A 17,364-nucleotide genomic window follows, 5' to 3' on the forward strand; every position below is an offset into this window, starting at 1 on the left:
ATACCTCCTTGAGGGGGTTCCTAATGAAAACCAGGGGCGTATTAGACTCCGCGCCTCAGTACTCAGTAGCGCCAACTGCTGGCAGGTATCATCAATTCCACAGAGTAATTCTGACAGCATATTAATGTTATATGTGTGCAGGCCTGGGCGTGCTGATTACACTACTAACACAGTGGAACAAACCTGTGTTTGCTGCAATGTGGAAGGGCAGCATCACTCATATTTAGGTTACACAGTAGTCTGTATATAGGCTTGTGACTGGATCACTGATAAATAACTTTTGGTAAAAATTTATTTAAAGGAAATAGCGCAGGGCGCATATTTATATAACTGCATTTGCACTTATTCTTGTTTAGTGTAAGATAGGAAGTCGTTATTTCTGAGACCAGGCTAGAAACTGTTTTTTCCTGTTTTCACCTTACTAAAGGATATGCCTTATTTCTGATGCATATATCTGATACAATAGGCCTTTGTGGATGGAGGTCTTCTGTGTATTGGGATGTATTTAGTATGGAAGTGTCATTGTTTAGGATTTGTAAGGTTGCTAGGGGGAACCTCCAATTAGACCTATGTGGAAGGAAGTCTGATAGCAGTAATGACTAATGAAGTTTTGTGAGGAGATCAAGTGTCATGCCTGCTCTGGCCAAAGGCCCAGCAGTGGGTCGTTACTGTGTGTCTTTTTGCCAGAGTGAATTTCATACAAAAGTGTAGATTTTGTTAGCCTTGAAATGCATGTAAATTTCGGTTTCAATAGAGTATATCCTGTTTCTAAAAATAGACTATTTCTGAACTGTATAAAAGATGGTCTCTGTGAGCATGTAAGTGTTCTTCTGAATTGTCATCTGACCTGATCACACTGGAACCTTCTACCAGTGTGTGTGAGCAAATAAACCATCTTGCTTCAAAGACCTGCTTGGAATCATCTTAAATATTGCTGTTTTCCTGTGATCTACAGATTAGACCCTAAAATCGAATCCGTTCTCCGGCTGTCTCTGCGGTTTAGTCCCAAGATATTCCAGTACCAATGCTCTGCCGCTACCCAGCAGCCCTGGTTAGTGTGATAGTGTTAAAGGACCTGTGGTAGCGCCTCATATGCGCATGCTATCCTTTAATTATATTCTTAGATACACTCGCTATAAAACTCACACTTTTATGCACTTTTCCTTACACAGTGTTGCCTTACACAGTCTTTTGACTACACTAAATAACACAAGTTTTACAGAACTATTTATCCAATATTCACTGTATCTCAGCAGTACTTCACAGTATATATTTGTTATAAATAATCAATACTCACAACATATGTATGTATTTAAATCAAAGTGTTTTACTGTTAACACAGAAAAGCTAGTATTCACAATTCACACATATATCATAACGTTGTTCAACATAACATAGTATATAAATATAACATTAACCCTAGGTTCACCACCGTTATTCCTTACACTATTCTAGCTTTGTATATAAATCCTTAATAAGAATCAGTATTTATAATATTGATGTAACTATCACAGATATCAGACAATAGCTACTCAATTATATGTATATAAATAAATCCACATTACAAATACACATATAGCTCTATGGATATATATATATATATATATATATATATATATATATATATTAATGATACTTATCAAGTCTTTGTATCCTCGGTCCGATTCTTATCTGCAGTGTAGGGAACGTTCCTGTAGTATAGAATCCTTTCTTGCAGCTTAGTGTAATATATATATATATAGTAGTGTGTTTTGTAATCCTATAGATGTTTTCTGCAGTGTAGTGCATCCCTATTTGTATAATGTTCCTAGTATATTTTCTGCAGTGTAGTGTATCCCTAGTGATAGAATCCATTCTTGTAGCTTAGTGTAATATATATATAGTAGTGTGTTGTAATCCTATAGATGTTTTCTGCAGTGTAGTGTATCCCTAGTGTAATGTATCCCTAGTGTATTTCCTGCAGTGTAGTGTAGAGCTCGTTGTCCAGGGGCAGCAGGCATGCAGAGAGAGCCAGGGGAGTCCGAGTCTGGACTTTTATAGTCCAGGCTAGCAAAACTCCCAGCCTGTCCAGCAGCCACGCGTGTGTTGTGATTCACCACACACACGTGGAGCTTCCTGTGCGTCCAGGGATGATGATGTCATCACCCCTGGCGATTCTCCCCACTGTGTATGTGCCGACTTGAGTCGGCACACAGTGGAGATTCTAATATGCAACTGTGTATGCGCGACTCGCGCATGCGCAGTTGTACTCGGTACGTGCGCACGTGCCTACGTACCCATACCCTCGTACACGTACTGCCCGTCGCTCCCCTTCACAGTCCCCCTGTTGTTGGAAGCACGACACAAGTAAAAACTACCTGTCCCTAGATTTGGTGGTGAACTAAAAAAAAAATTAACTCTCTCTTCCTCTCCCTACCGACTATGGAGGAGATAAAAAAAAAACCTCTTATGTTATTGGCGCACAACAGGAAAAAAACCTCCTAGAGGGGGGGAACCATAGTGGGAAAAAAAAACACCCTTTCCCCGAGGGTGTGAAGAGCAGGGGAGAAGAAAGAAGAGGAAAAGAGAAAAAGGCACAAAGGAATAATAAAAAAAATACATTCATATAAAACAGATCCCATGCCCGCAAAGTCCATGATGCCCGCAAAGTCCATACCCCCCCTTCCCTTAAGAGTTCATTTTTTGTCCTTTAGTCTTCATGTGGTACTAATACCAATATAATGAGAACTATTATGGGATGAATGAGAAAACGATACTTTGGCATCATGTTCCAGCCTGATTGTAGCTTGATTCCCAGAAAGTTTCTGCAGTATGTCTTCTTCCGTCCCATAGTCGAGCAGCCAATTCTTGAGTTCTGAACCAAAACCAAGCAGAATTTTCTGAAGCCTCACTGTAGTATCTGGATCGGTACCTAGTCGCTTCTCTGGGGTTGTTGGTGTTCTTCCCATCTACTCCGCTACATCCACACCTACAGTGGGAGAAAGTAAAATATGCTTTGAGGAGGAGTGTCCCTCTTGGAGCAATGTTAGTTGCATATAGAGTGCAAGATGTAATCAGGGTAGGGCTCTAGGATTTTCCTTTCCTTACATTTGGTTCTCAATGATCAGTTAAAACGTTTTTTGTTTTTTTTTATTTGGAAGGGGTATGTATTCTCAATCTACCCATCTCAATGAGCACAGAAGCACTCTATTGAGTTAAGGAGGCTTGCGTGGTTTTCACTTGATCAACGTGGACCCAGAGAACTTTACGTCTTCTCTCTTTCTTTGTAGTCGTTGGCCTTTGTACTTTTAGCATTGAGTCACCCAGGATTTCAAGGACCCGATATGGTCCTTCCCAGTTTGCATCCCAGGGACCTGCCTTTCGGAATGTCTTGATCAATACCAGATTATCTACTGGAGGCATGGGAGTCTCCCCCTGTAGATAGGGTTTGTTCAGCCGGATGGCTGCGTATGGCAGCAGTTCTTTCAGGTTATTTTGCACCTGTTGTAAGAACATATCTCTGGCAATCACCTCTTTGATGGGGTTTGACAACTGTGATTCATTGGGGAAGCAAAGTGGCATTTTGCGACCAGTCATGAGCTCAAATGGGGTGATCCCTGTTGTCGTTGCCTCAGTTGCCCGAATACCCATCAGTATTGCGGGCAGAGCTGTCACCCAAGAGGAGCCCTTCTCTAACAGTGTCTTGGTCAAACGAGATTTGATTGTTTGATTCATTCGTTCTACTATTCCTGCTGATTGGGGATGATACGGTACATGAAATCGCTGTTTTATGTCCAGTAATTCACAAAGCGCTTTTATGACCTTGCCAGTAAAGTGTGTTCCCCGATCAGATTCAATGATCCTGGGAACTCCCCAACGTGACAGAATCTGTTCCCATAAGACTCTTGCTGTGGTAGTAGCAGAGTCATTTACAGTTGGAATGGCCTCAACCCATTTTGAAAATACATCCACCACTACCAAGGCATACCGACAATTGTGACTGCCAGCTGGTAGTGGTCCTATAAAATCTATCTGTAGGGCAGCCCAGGGTCCTTCTGCAGGGGGCACACGCTGTAGAACCGGCTTGAGAGCTGGAGCTCTGGGGTTCACTTGTGCATACACAAGACACACAATTTCCACTGTCTTTGACATCCCTGACCAGTATAATTTGTCCTTTAAGAGGGACATGAGCTTATCTCGGCCAGGGTGTCCGAGGAGCTGATGGTTGTGTCTTGTCAGCTCTACCTGAAGATGTGCAGGAACAACTGGCAGGGGTTCTGAACCCTCATTGTTCGTAGGACACAGGATGCCCTCTTTGTTTGACCAGGGATCTTGTGGCATGATAATGTGGGGTATAAGAAGAGGATCCTTTGCTTGTTCCTCTTCAAATGACACTGGGCTTTCATCCAGAACCTTGTTTCGTATCGTCACTTTATAGGATGATACTTCCTTGTAATCTGGGTCTCGAAAAAACCCAGATAAAGAAGCCAGTTTGGCTGCTTCGTCTGCAGAGTTATTGCCCAGGAAAAGGGGATCATTCCCTTTCTGGTGAGCAGGAACTTTAATGATCGCAGCCTCTTCAGGATGCATCATTCCCCATTCCCATAACTCTTTGAGCACTGAAACGTGCGCCAGGGGTTTATTCTGGCTGTCCACAAATCCACGCCTGTGCAGGTATTCAAGTGTAATGTCAGGGACCGAACTACATATGAGCTGTCGCTATATATAGTACGTGGTCCTGAAGGTTGACTCCAACCTTAAAGTAAGGCTTCCTTTACTGCCTACAATTCTGCCCTTTGTGCTGACAGGTGACCAGGTAATTTAACAAGACTGAAGCCCTGTAGTCTTATCCAAGACTGCATAACCTGTCACATATTTCCCATCTGTGTGAGACCGAGACCCATCAACAAAGATGACTCGGTCATCCGGATGTGTAGTTTGTCTAAACAAAGTCATTATTTCATCATATGACATTTGTCCACAGTCGTGTTCCGTCCCTGCTGTGTTTAGCAGTTGGGACAATACATATTTGGCCTTGTGACTTACTTGGATATTGTGTCCACTCAAATCCATTATCCATCTCTCAAACCTCTGTTGAGAGACACCAGGCAGCATATCCCGGAGTAGAAGGGTTAATGGAGAGTGTGGGGTCTGTATAGTAAGGGGTCTAAAGCCCACAATATGTTCTGTCACTTTGACAGCATAATGTATTGCAGCCAGTTGTTTTGCACATTCATCAAAACCTCTTTCCACAGGAGAAATAAGTCTTGAGAAATAGCCTAGTGGTCTAGTCTCAGATCCTACTTCTTGTAGTAAGACTGTTGATATGGACTCTGGGCCAGCGTGAGCCTGAATTGCCAGCTCACCCTCTGGGTGTGGAGTAGCCAAAACTGGGGCAGAAGAGAGATCTCTTTTCAGAGTAGAAATTGCCTCTTCCTGTGCTTCTGCCCATCCACTCAATGAAGGTTCCTCACCTCTGAGCAATTCTTACAGAGGTTTTGCTTTTGTTGCAAAATCCTCTATGAACTCTCTCATGAAGTTTGTAACCCCAAGAAATTTTCGCAAATCTTGAAGGGGATTTGGTCTAGGTAATTTGTCCATTGCCTCAACTCGGGTGGCCATTATACCTTTTGTCCCATTAGCGATCTTGACTCCCACAAATATGACCTTGCTTTGCTTTGTGAGGACTCAGTTTGAGCCCTGCACGTACAAGGAGGGCTAACAATTCCTTTGGGAGTGTCAAATGTTGCTCCATAGACTCTGTATGGAGTAGTAGATCCTCCACATATTGCAGCAGGCATTCTGGGTGTGAAAATACACTCAGTACTTCTGCTAATGCCTGATGGAAGTATGTGGGGCTACTGTGAAATCCTTGGGGAAATACGCAAAACATGTATTGCGTATCTTGCACGGTGAATGCAAATTTGTAACGGCAGCTTTCTGTCAATGGTATCAAAAAGAAACCATTGGCTACATCAATGGTAGAGAATACCTTACTTTTGCCGTTTATTCTTGTCAATATGTTTGGTGTCTCTGCTACCAGCTGTGCTGACATGGGGGTATATTTATTCAAAACCCTGAGATCAATTGTGAGTCTCCAGGTGTTGGTCTCCTTCTTCTTGACAGGCTATAAGGGATTATTGCACTTGGAATTTCCCTTTATGACCACCCCCCTTGCTTCTAAGTCAGTCACAGCTTCTATCACTGGTTCCATAGCTTCAGGGGGGAAACGATATTGGCGTTGAGGTGGTGGATCTGGTACTTGTATGTCCACCTGAACATCAATCATCTTTCCACAATCATTCTTCCCTTGAACCCACAGCTCTGGGAATTTGTATACAATAGGTTTAAGGTTTGTGTTATTATTATTATTATTATCGTTTATTTGTAAGGCGCCACAAGGTTTCCGCAGCGCCGTACATGGTACGAACAGTAGACTATACAGGGTAAAACAGTACAGAACAATAAACACAAAGTACCAGTACTTCAGAAACTCCAGGCAGGCAGATACAGTAGAGACAGAGCGGAAGAACAGGTGTGGAGACAGGAGGGGAGAGGGGCCCTGCTCATACGAGCTTACATCCTAAGGGAGGGTAAACAGAATCAGGTACAGAAGGGAGCCAGTGAAGCAACGGGGAGAGAGAAAGGGGGCAGGGGAGAACCAGAAGAGGTGAGAGGTTAAGTGGATGGTTGGTAGGCCTTAAGGAACAGTTGAGTTTTAAGTGCCCGCTTGAAGGAGCACAGATTGGGTGAGAGACAAATGGAGCGAGGGAGGTCCATTCCATTGGGTGAAGGGGGCAGCACGGAAGAAGTCTTGGATTCTAGAGTGGGAAGAGGTGATCAGAGTGGAGGAGAGGCGGCGATCATTGGCCGAGCACAGGGAGCGGGAGGGAGTGTGAATGGAGAGGAGGTTAGAGATGTAAGGGGCAGTAGACTGAGAGAGAGCCTTGTAAGTGGTGGTGAGGAGTTTGAAAAGGATTCTGTAGGGGAAGGGGAGCCAGTGTAAGGAAAGACAGAGAGGGGAGGCAGAGGAGGAGCGGCGTGAGAGGAAGATGAGTCTCGCAGCTGTATTGAGTATAGGGTGGAGAGGGGCAAGGTGGGAGCAGGGGAGGTCAGTAAGGAGGAGGTTGCAGTAGTCGAGACGGGAGATGATGCGAGCATGGATGATAGTTTTGGTGGCATCTTGAGAGAGGAAGGGACGGATGCGGGCAATGTTATGGAGTTGGAAGCGACAGGCTTGGGCAAGGGATTGAATGTGGGGGGCAAAAGAGAGATTTTAATGCAAGATCTCTGGCCATTTGTGTACAACCATGTTAGCTCTTCCAGCAATTTCATGTATGGCTGGTCCTAAGTGATGTTTCTTTATCACACAGACCTTTGAGTTTCGTGGGCCCTTCCATAACAAACAGTTTGCTAGATCCAAGATCCAGCCATTCTGTGTCATTACATCAGTTCCGATAATGTTCTCAGAACATAAATAATACCACATAGGAATTTTTAAGGTGAAATCATTGTTGATTTCCACAGTGACTTCCTCAATTCTTTGGGCTTTTACCCCCCCCCCTTGTTTGTGATCAAATCCAGTCACCACACACTGAGGGCTGTCTGGTAGTAAGTCATGTTCTACATTAGTGATTGAAATTTCTGCCCCAGTATCAAGCAGAATTTTCAGTAATTCATTTTTTATTTTGGCCATTATGTGGGGTCTCCCTGAGGAATCCAATATGATATTGCATATTGGTGCCAGATCCTTAGGGGTCCCTAATCTTCAATCTAGTTGCACCAGATTCCCAGTAGGGACATCTGCTGTGCGGACTGCTACTTGTGCTTTCTGTACATCACAATTGTTTATCTGTTCTAAAGAGTTCTGTGTCTGTGGAGTCACTGAGTTATGTGACTGTACATGAGACTGTCCTGTTTGGCCAGTATGTGTACTTACAAGCGAAACACATTTTTGCATCTGATTCAGGTGCTCAGAGTCCCTTGTATACCCTTTGCGAACACCTTGTGGACAGTTGCGTTCATAGCCGGATTAAGGGGGGGGCACAGGGGGCACGTGCCCCGGGCCCCCCTCTCTCCGAGGGCCCCCCGTCGCCGCCTCGCGCATAACCTCTACTGATTTTTTGGGGGGGATTTGTTTTTCTTAATTCGGCGGCGGGGGGCCCTCGGTGAGAGGGGGTGGGGTTGCGGTCGGGTTCGGGGCTCCCTGCGTTGGTGGGGGGAGCAGGATAGTGAAAAGAAAAAATATATAGATACTACTCGCCTCATCGCATCGCCGGCGTCCCTCCTCTCTGCACTGTTAACACTGAATGACAGGCGTGATGTCATCAAGTCACGCCTGTCATTCAGTAAGGAGCAGCGCGGAGAGGACCAGGAAAGAAACAGGAAGACAGAAGAGAAGAAAGAAGCTACAAGAAAGGTAAGTAAAAAAAAAAAAAAAAAGGTAATAACGAAGAAAGGCACAGTATGTAGGAAAAAAGGAGAAGAAAGGGACACTATGTAGGAAAAAGGGAGAAGAAAGGGACACTATGTAGGAAAAAAGGAGAAGAAAGGGACACTATGTAGGAAAAAAGGAGAAGAAAGGGACACTATGTAGGAAAAAAGGAGAAGAAAGGGACACTATGTAGGAAAAAAGGAGAAGAAAGGGACACTATGTAGGGAAAAAGGAGAAGAAAGGGACACTATGTAGGGAAAAAGGAGAAGAAAGGGACACTATGTAGGGAAAAAGGAGAAGAAAGGGACACTATGTAGGAAAAAAGGAGAAGAAAGGGACAATATGTAGGAAAAAAGGAGAAGAAAGGGACACTATGTAGGAAAAAAGGAGAAGAAAAGGACACTATGTAGGAAAAAAGGAGAAGAAAGGCACAGTATGGAGGAAAAAGGGGGAGAAGAAAGGGACACTATGGAGGAAAAAGGGGGAGAAGAAAAGCACACTATGGAGGAAAAGGGGGAGAAGAGAGGCACACTATGGAGGAAAAAGGGGGAGAAGGGAGGCACACTATGGAGGAAAAAGGGGGAGAAGAGAAGCACAGTAAGGAAAAAAGGGGGAGAAGAGAAGCACAGTAAGGTAAAAAGGGGGAGAAGAGAGGCACAGTAAGGAAAAAAGGGGGAGAAGAGAGGCACAGTAAGGAAAAAGGGGGAGAAGAGAGGCACAATAGTGGGGACAATTAATTAATTTAAGATGGGGTGGTTTGGGCGCTACTGAATGTGGGGCTGAGTTTGGGGAGAATGAGGTCCCTTTATTAAATGTGCCTATGAATTATTTAATGGCAGTGACGGTTGTGGGAAATAGGTATATTTCTAAATTGTAAATACTATTAATTTATTGCTGGGGCTGTTTGTAGGGAGGGAAATAGGTTTATTTATTAAATGTGAATACTATTATTTTAATGTTGGGGCTGGAGGAAGGCCTAATTATTAATCATGGGTGGTACTGATTTAACGCCGGGGGTGGCTGTAATTTTCTAAATGTACCCATTTTTTTTCTCCAAATAGGGCCCCTAACATTCCAGGATCCAGACAAGCCGCAACTAAAGAAACATGCAGCACAGGTGGTGAAAGTGAGAAGAACAGGTAGGAGAGAGCAGGAAAGTCTGTGAAATGTTGTGATTCTAGTGGGACAATCCCAATTTTTGGTGACCGTTCAATGGTGTACACAACAATGCAGGTTTTTTGTCTGTAGGAGGGTGGCCTGGCCATGCCCAATGATGCATTATCAATGGTATTTTAATTTGCGGCATCATTGCTAGTTTTAGCGTGCGGTATCATTGCTAGTTTTAGTGTACGTTATCAATGGTATTTTTAATTTCATTGCTAGTTTTAATGTGTGGTGTCAATACCCATTTTAATGTGGTGGTTTGATGATTGTTTTAATGTACAGTATTTTGGTTTGTGGAAGCAATGATTTTTCTTATGCAGACAACCTAATCGAGCCCTCTGGGAGAGCTGTATGTGTCATACTGTGGGCTGTAGGTTATGTAATGCAGGATGTGTCACTATGCCCTTAATTTTAGATCTTAGGGGCCCCCCTGTCTTAAGTGCCCCGGGCCCCCCGAAGCCTTAATCCAGCTCTGGTTGCGTTTTACATGGCCAAAGTTTAGGCATGCATAACATTGCACATTCACCCATTTCTCCTGTGGATGAGCTGTGGGTGTAAAATGTGTCTGTCTGCGCACATTGCCATATGTTGTGTATCGGCTATCTTGTGGTCTGCCGTTTACTACAACATATTCCCTCATCTTCAGTGACTTCCTATTTTTCATTAAATCTTGTCTATACTCTTCTATAACCATTGCTGCGTCTGCAAGCGTTGGTTCTTTAGCCGCACTTAAGCGAATTGCTGTGTCAACGTAAGGAAACTTTTCCACAAACATGCGTATCATGCCTTGTGGAACATCTGCACATTGATCTTTGGTGACTTTTCTATACATTGCTTCAAACCTACCACATTGAGACAATGGCTCATCGTGAATGGTTGGTTTAGTTAGATAGGATCTCTGGGGTAACTTCCCAATGGCCAGTTGCCAATTTTATGAGGACGGAAAGTCTCTCTACCTCATCGTAAAATTGACCATTTTTGGGAGCAGTTTTTCTAGTTGCTGCATATCTCTGATTGAGATGAACAAGTCCATGCGATGTTCTGGGGCGACACTAAATTTGTCACAATATCCCTCAAAAATATCGCAGGAGGTAAAAAGGTCTATAATGGGATCATATTTTGGAATTTCCTTACGGATTTTCAACGGAAATTGAGTCTTCTCCATACTATAATTTCGATGGGGAACATGCAATCCTGTGCCATTACCGTGACTTGTTTGTGGTGTAGGAGCGGTATGTACAGTTTCCCAACCACTACCTAGGCCAAAAACTTGATCATCCGAAAATTGTGCACGACCGTTATAGCCATTCCCTATGGGTGTTGTGGAATAAGTTAATGTGCGTGCTACAGGGTCAGCCACTGAGGCTATTGGATTTCGCTGATCTATTGCAGAAGTATGGGCATATGTATATTATGTCCTATACTCCCTGTTTCACTGCTTCTCTTATCTGTTATACATACCTGCTTTCTAGCCATGGATGTATTATGTGTTGTGGAGAAGGGTGATAACTCATTGATAATTTTTTGCATATTGGTTATCATCTGTGCTCTATTCATTAAATCACTTTGTAATTCAGCAATTAGAACTTCATTAGATGATACCTTATCCCTGAATACATTGATTTCTGTATACAGTTCTGCCAATTCATTATCGACATCTGTGTAATATTTTTCTTTCTCTAATATTTGGGAATTGAGCATACAAATCTGCCTTCCCCTATCTATATTGGCCATATCTTTGTCTTCCAATTGTGCTTCAAGTATGGAAACACTTTTAACCTTTTCAATGCAGCACTGGCAATGAGAATTTGCATCAGTGCCCTTTTTGTTTTTAAGTATCATCTCAGCGTGTTCAGATGTCCAAATCCTATCTTCATAAGCATGTACCAATTTAGCTAACATTTGGAGACGTTTAGTTTTTTTGTTGAACACGGTTCTCCTATTAATACACAGCGTATGATGTGTATAAGCCTGTTCTAAAAGTGTTGCCCATAATGTTTCAGCAGATGTGTAGTTATTAGGAATCACTGGGTTAAACATGCTATTTGCTGACAACTTCTCAATGGTAGTAAAACTCATACTCGCCTGTCCAGATACAGAAGTCATTTTTGTTCTTTGTTCAGTGTTACTTCTCACTGTAGTAATACCGGTCCTTAAGCCTCCGAGACTTAAAAATGCTGCTTCCAGAAAGATCCTTTTCAATTCAGGAATGTCTTTCTCCTCTCAGCAGGACCCTTCCAAATGACTGTTGCAACCTTGAAAAGTGAATCCACGTTTCTCACAAACGCTCACAGTGCGACAAACCGTTCCTTCTTAAAGAAAGAAATAAAACAACGAGTATCCAAGAAACTTTAAATTTTAAACTAGATTCGCTGTAATTAATTGTATTTCTTCTAGGCCTCAAGTAAAACAATGTTATCTGTCCAAACCTCTTTCCAAAGCGAGCGTACGCTAATAACACATAAGTATCACCTCCTTTTTGTACCTATGCTATTCGTCCCCGCCCCTCTACCGAATTAGATTAACAATATAACAATTTTCACTACTATATCCTAGTATATTACAATTAAAACAGCCAGGGCTAAGCTCGCCAATGTTAAAGGACCTGTGGTAGCGCCTAACATGCGCACGCTATCCTTTAATTATATTCTTAGATACACTCGCTATAAAACTCACACTTTTATGCACTTTTCCTTACACAGTGTTGCCTTACTCAGTCTTTTGACCACACTAAATAACACAAGTTTTACAGAACTATTTATCCAATATTCACTGTATCTCAGCAGTACTTCACAGTATATATTCGTTATAAATAATCAATACTGACAACATATGTATGTATTTAAATCAAAGTATTTTACTGTTAACACAGAAAAGCTAGTATTCACAATTCACACATATATCATAACATTGTTCAACATAACATAGTATATAAATATAACATTAACCTTAGGTTCACCACCGTTATTCCTTACACTATCCTAGCTTTGCATATGTATCCTTAATTAGAATCAGTATTTATAATATTGATTTAACTATCACAGATATCACACAATAGCTACTCAATTATATGTATATAAATAGTTAAATCCACATTACAAATACACATATAGCTCTATGAATATATATATATATATATATATATATATATATATATATATATATATATATATATATATATATATATATATATATATTAATGATACTTATCAAGTCCTTGTATCCTCGGTCCGATTCTTATCTGCAGTGTAGGGAACATTCCTGTAGTATAGAATCCTTTCTTGTAGCTTAGTGTAATATATATATATATATATAGTAGTGTGTTGTAATCCTATAGATGTTTTCTGCAGTGTAGTGTATCCCTAGTGTAATGTATCCCTAGTGTATTTCCTGCAGTGTAGTGTAGAGCTCGTTGTCAAGGGGCAGCAGGCATGCAGAGAGAGCCAGGGGAGTCCGAGTCTGGACTTTTATAGTCCAGGCTAGCAAAACTCCCAGCCTGCTCAGCAGCCACGCGTGTGTGGTAATTCACCACACACACGTGGAGCTTCCTGTGCGTCCAGGGGTGATGATGTCATCACCCCAGGCGATTCTCCCCACTGTGTATGTGCCAAATTGAGTCGGCACACACAGTGGAGATTCTAATATGCAAATGCGCAACTCGCGCAGTTGTACTCGGTACGTGCGAGCGCGCCCACGTACCCATACGTGCGCACGTGCGCACATGTACTGCCCGTCGCTCCCCTTCAGATAGGCCAGGGGGGATCCATTCACAGCAACCCGGATCCATAGTAAGAGGTCCGGAGTTACCAGCCAGGTACACCAGCAAGGAGATACGCTAGCAGCGTTAGTTACGCAGAAGAAACCCGGTACTGGATGCCGGTAAGGAGTCCAGTGGTGGCAGCTCGTGTAAGCCCCTCCTACTGCGGCAAGAGGGAAATTTTTGGATAACGAAAGGGAACGGTGGCAAAGTAAATCCAGCCGGTTCCCAGCAACAACAGACAGGGTGGCATAGGCGGTCCATCCTGTCACAATGCTGATCTATAGAAAAACTATAGACAAGAGACTTGGTGCATAGGGGGGAGAAATGAGCACATGAAGTATGGTGAGTTTACCTATGTGGTCCTCAGAATCTATAATATGAGCTTTCTCAGGTGTAGGATCACATTGCCTGGTAGAGGAAAAATGGGTATATCAAATTTGTGGTCCCATATATTATTGTGATTTGTTCCAACTAAATATTAACAAAGGCTTCACGTATTGTCCAGGTGGTAAAACTGATTACTAAGCATGCAGTCTTGAATGCAGTAGGGTTTTCGGACTTGTATCAATATATAATTTGCATATTGTGGTATAACCCATTGAAGCTCACGATGTATAATGAATGTTGAGTGGCACAAGTTAGTATATTAAGAGCTAATAGGATGAGGGAATGGTTAGTATTGAGGGAGATACAGGTACGGATACAGATACATATGCAGAGACATGATACAGATTTGTTGATCAGATACAGATACATATGTAGAGACATGATACAGATTTGTTGATCGGATACAGATACATGTTAGGTATGATGATACAGATATGTTGATCATATAGATATTTATGTAGAGTCATGATACAGGTATGTTGACCGGATTCAGATACATATGCAGAGTCATGATACAGGTATGTTGTCCGGATACGGATGCAGGTAAGGTAGGATGATGCAGATGCGTAAGGGGATACATGGCACTGCTGGGTCACGTGGTCAAACAATATTTCTCGTATGAAGCTACTGGTTTTGCAGAGTGTCCAGGACAAAACTTGTGGGGTTTAGACTTAGTTTACTAAAGTACAGGGCATTTGGATAGTTGCTTGCAGGAGACCTATTGGCTATCAGCAATAGTTAAACGCAAAGGGGCTGTACTTTCATTGTATTTCCTTATGTATGGTATTAAGCGTCCCTGGGACAGTTGTTGGAGTGGGACAGTTTTCAATTTGGATCGGGCCCATGAGCTGACGATATTTTGGAAGTGGCCACTGTTAGTGACACTGTTGCTTTTGCCCTCCTACAGGAGTGAGCCTTCATGGGGGCCTATGCCCCAGTGTCGCAGCCTTATTTATTTACTGGTTTACTTCCCCATGCTACATAGTAATATACATTTTCAGGGGTTGGTCACGCGGATCCATTTTATTGTCAATATCTCCAAGGTTAATTACACATCTGCAGTTACTGAGCACGAATAGGTCGAGTTGATGAGTGGTGTGATATGCAGTTTCTTTCATGCACTGTGGGACAGACAGTATGAAATGCAGCATGGAGGACTTTCCTGATAGTTATGGATCTGGGTAGGGACCCTAGTTGTGATGGAAGTGGGTCTTTGGAGTTGGCGTTTCTGGACTATAGGAATTTAGACAAGAATCTTCCTTGTGGTCTTGAAAGGAGACACTGATCCCTGGGGGTAATAATTGGGCCTGCATGGGCACAGTGTAAAGTAGCCTGGCATGTTTGGCCTTACATGTTCATCTTAGCGGTGGCATTAATCCTGTGTGAGAGGACTTTTGCTTGATAGTGATTGGAGTGGCACTATAGCCTGGGCATGTGGGTAAACTAATATACAATATTTGCAATGCAGTCTCCTATGGCGCGGCAGTCCCTTACATTTTTGCTTGCTCACGTCGTTTACAGGGTAGGGGATGCTGGATCATGGTGGCTCCCAGGGTTGGTTTCTCTGTATGAATGGTTGCAATTGTATGTGAATTTACTGGCCGTCGGCCGGGGTACCGTAGCAGAGGAGAGGTGATGGTTCTTCCTTAACATGATACACGTTGCTGGTGGTATTTCAAGCTGACATGGGTTGCGCTAGGCTTGAATAGCTGTTCATTTCTGCACCCAGTCCTTTCAGAATGGGCCGCCAAGTCTGCAGAGGATGATGGCGCTTATGTTGCAGTATGTGTAGGCGCTAGGCTGATGGAACACTAATGTTTACAAGCGTTATGTGATGCTTTCAGTTCCTTCTTGATTTCTCCCCTACCTTACACTCGATGCTGGATCACACAGTGTTACGGCTGCTTGTTACTTTTGGAGGCAGGGGCACGAAGGGTCTTAAATGTATGACCTGCTACCTCCTACCATACAGACCTCTGGACCCCGCTGCGGATCTGGCTGCTGGGACACTCATATATTCATGGGGCTGGTTTGTACAGGGCAGCCAGGGATATTTCTCCATTTACAGGGTCAGTGGTGGTGCAGTGGATAGGTTGTAGAGGTTTCAGATGGCCTGGGTTTCGAAAGCTCCTTATGGGTAAGGTGGCTAGTCAATGGAGTTCCCCAGGTGCTGGGATACATCTAGGAGGAAATTACATAGGTGGTAGCAAGTCGATTGATTTGATATTACGTATTCAAGAAGACTTTGGCTTGGGTACATGCCTCCTGGCATGCCCTTGTCATTTGCTGGTCAGATATTGTGCCAAGGATGGTTTGGCGTTCATTTCCTGATGGACGCATAGCAGATGAAGTGAGGAGGAAGGTTAATTCCGTTGTGGCATGTTTCATATCCTCCATAAGTGGTTTGCGGATTAAGGACCCGTGGATTTGTTTCAGGGCCCCTCGCTATATAGGGGGGAACAGAGTGCATTTGAGTGAGGAGGGCATAGTGATGTTGTTCAAGATATTTATGTTTTTAGCATCAGCAGGTTTAGCTATGGTGGCGGGCCGCAGCTCCTAGGGAGCCGGGCGTGGCTGGAAAACGCAGTTAAGTCGACGGCCAGTGGTTGGTTGGGCGCACATTACGGAATTAGGGCACGTTGAACCCGCCTCTCTTCGAGTGAATCGGCTATTAGTCTCGGTTCAGGTATCGCCCCTGTGAGTTGCCCTGTGGTTGCTTTCCGTATAGCCGAGAGGATGGGCGGGTTCGGTAGAATCCGGACGTAGTGCCCCATCCAGGTAGATATGTGCGCCCGGGGTGTGATTGGTTGTCCCCCACTTGAACCCAGGGGTGTTGGCGCACCAGATGGAAAGTCCTAAGGAGAGGCTAGGACAGTTGGGTTTGGCCTGGCACGCGTCGGACTGACTGCTTTAATCTCCTCCACCATGGTTAATAAATTTATTTAATTTTGCCACACTCAAGTCTCGTGTCGTAACTTTAAGGTGATAGTTGAATAAGACGAAGAAGGTAAAAGAGGTTAAGATATCAGACATAAGCCTTTTATATATATATATATATATATATATATATGTGTGTGTTTGTGTTTGGTCCCTTTAAAAACGCAAGCTATGCAAGCACAGGAAGCATAGGACCCAGGAGTTTCCCTGCTTTTGCTGCTCATTGGTTCACACAGCCTGTCAGTCAAGGAGGGACAGACTGAGAATGAGATTACAGCCAAAATCCAATGAGATTTGGGGGTGTTCGTGCAAGGAACTTCTGTAGACAGAAAGAAGACGTGTGATGCGAGGTGCTATGTAAAGTAAACTGAAGCAGAAAACAGACAAGCAAAAGGCTGGTTGGAGTTTAACAGCTGCTGTACTGACAAGTTTTCCTGACAGACAACGCAGCAACAGAGATAACAGCAGCCCAGTGTGCTGGGGTTGGTCTATAAACTATACCCTATAAGAGTGAGACTTTGTACTGTTTGAGGCCTAACAGTAGTAAGAAGAAAGCTCTAAGTATAATCCTCAGAATGTATGTGTACACTTGTATTATTAACCAGAGGAACTAAGAGAGAGTCACAAAATGATAGCTTCAGGATATAAAAAAAATGTAATTAAAGTTTTTGCAGCATATCACAAGGAAAACTACCTCTCTAGC

The 17,364-nt window shown here is 43.2% G+C and overlaps 1 long non-coding RNA gene across 4 annotated transcripts in view; it reads right to left on the minus strand.

Moving 5' to 3' along the window:
• Positions 1-2,400: 2,400 nt before the first annotated feature.
• Positions 2,401-17,364, minus strand: part of LOC142158640 (uncharacterized) — a 43,404-nt gene continuing 28,440 nt past the window's right edge. For all 4 annotated transcript variants that reach the window (XR_012692833.1, XR_012692832.1, XR_012692831.1 and 1 more), the window contains 2 exons: positions 11,663-11,889; positions 2,401-2,968 (listed from right to left, as the gene is read on the minus strand). This is a non-coding gene — a long non-coding RNA (uncharacterized LOC142158640). The remainder of the gene's footprint in view (positions 2,969-11,662; positions 11,890-17,364) is intronic.

The sequence above is a fragment of the Mixophyes fleayi genome, chromosome 5 (genome assembly GCF_038048845.1).
Source record: "Mixophyes fleayi isolate aMixFle1 chromosome 5, aMixFle1.hap1, whole genome shotgun sequence".
Lineage (NCBI taxonomy): Eukaryota > Metazoa > Chordata > Amphibia > Anura > Limnodynastidae > Mixophyes > Mixophyes fleayi.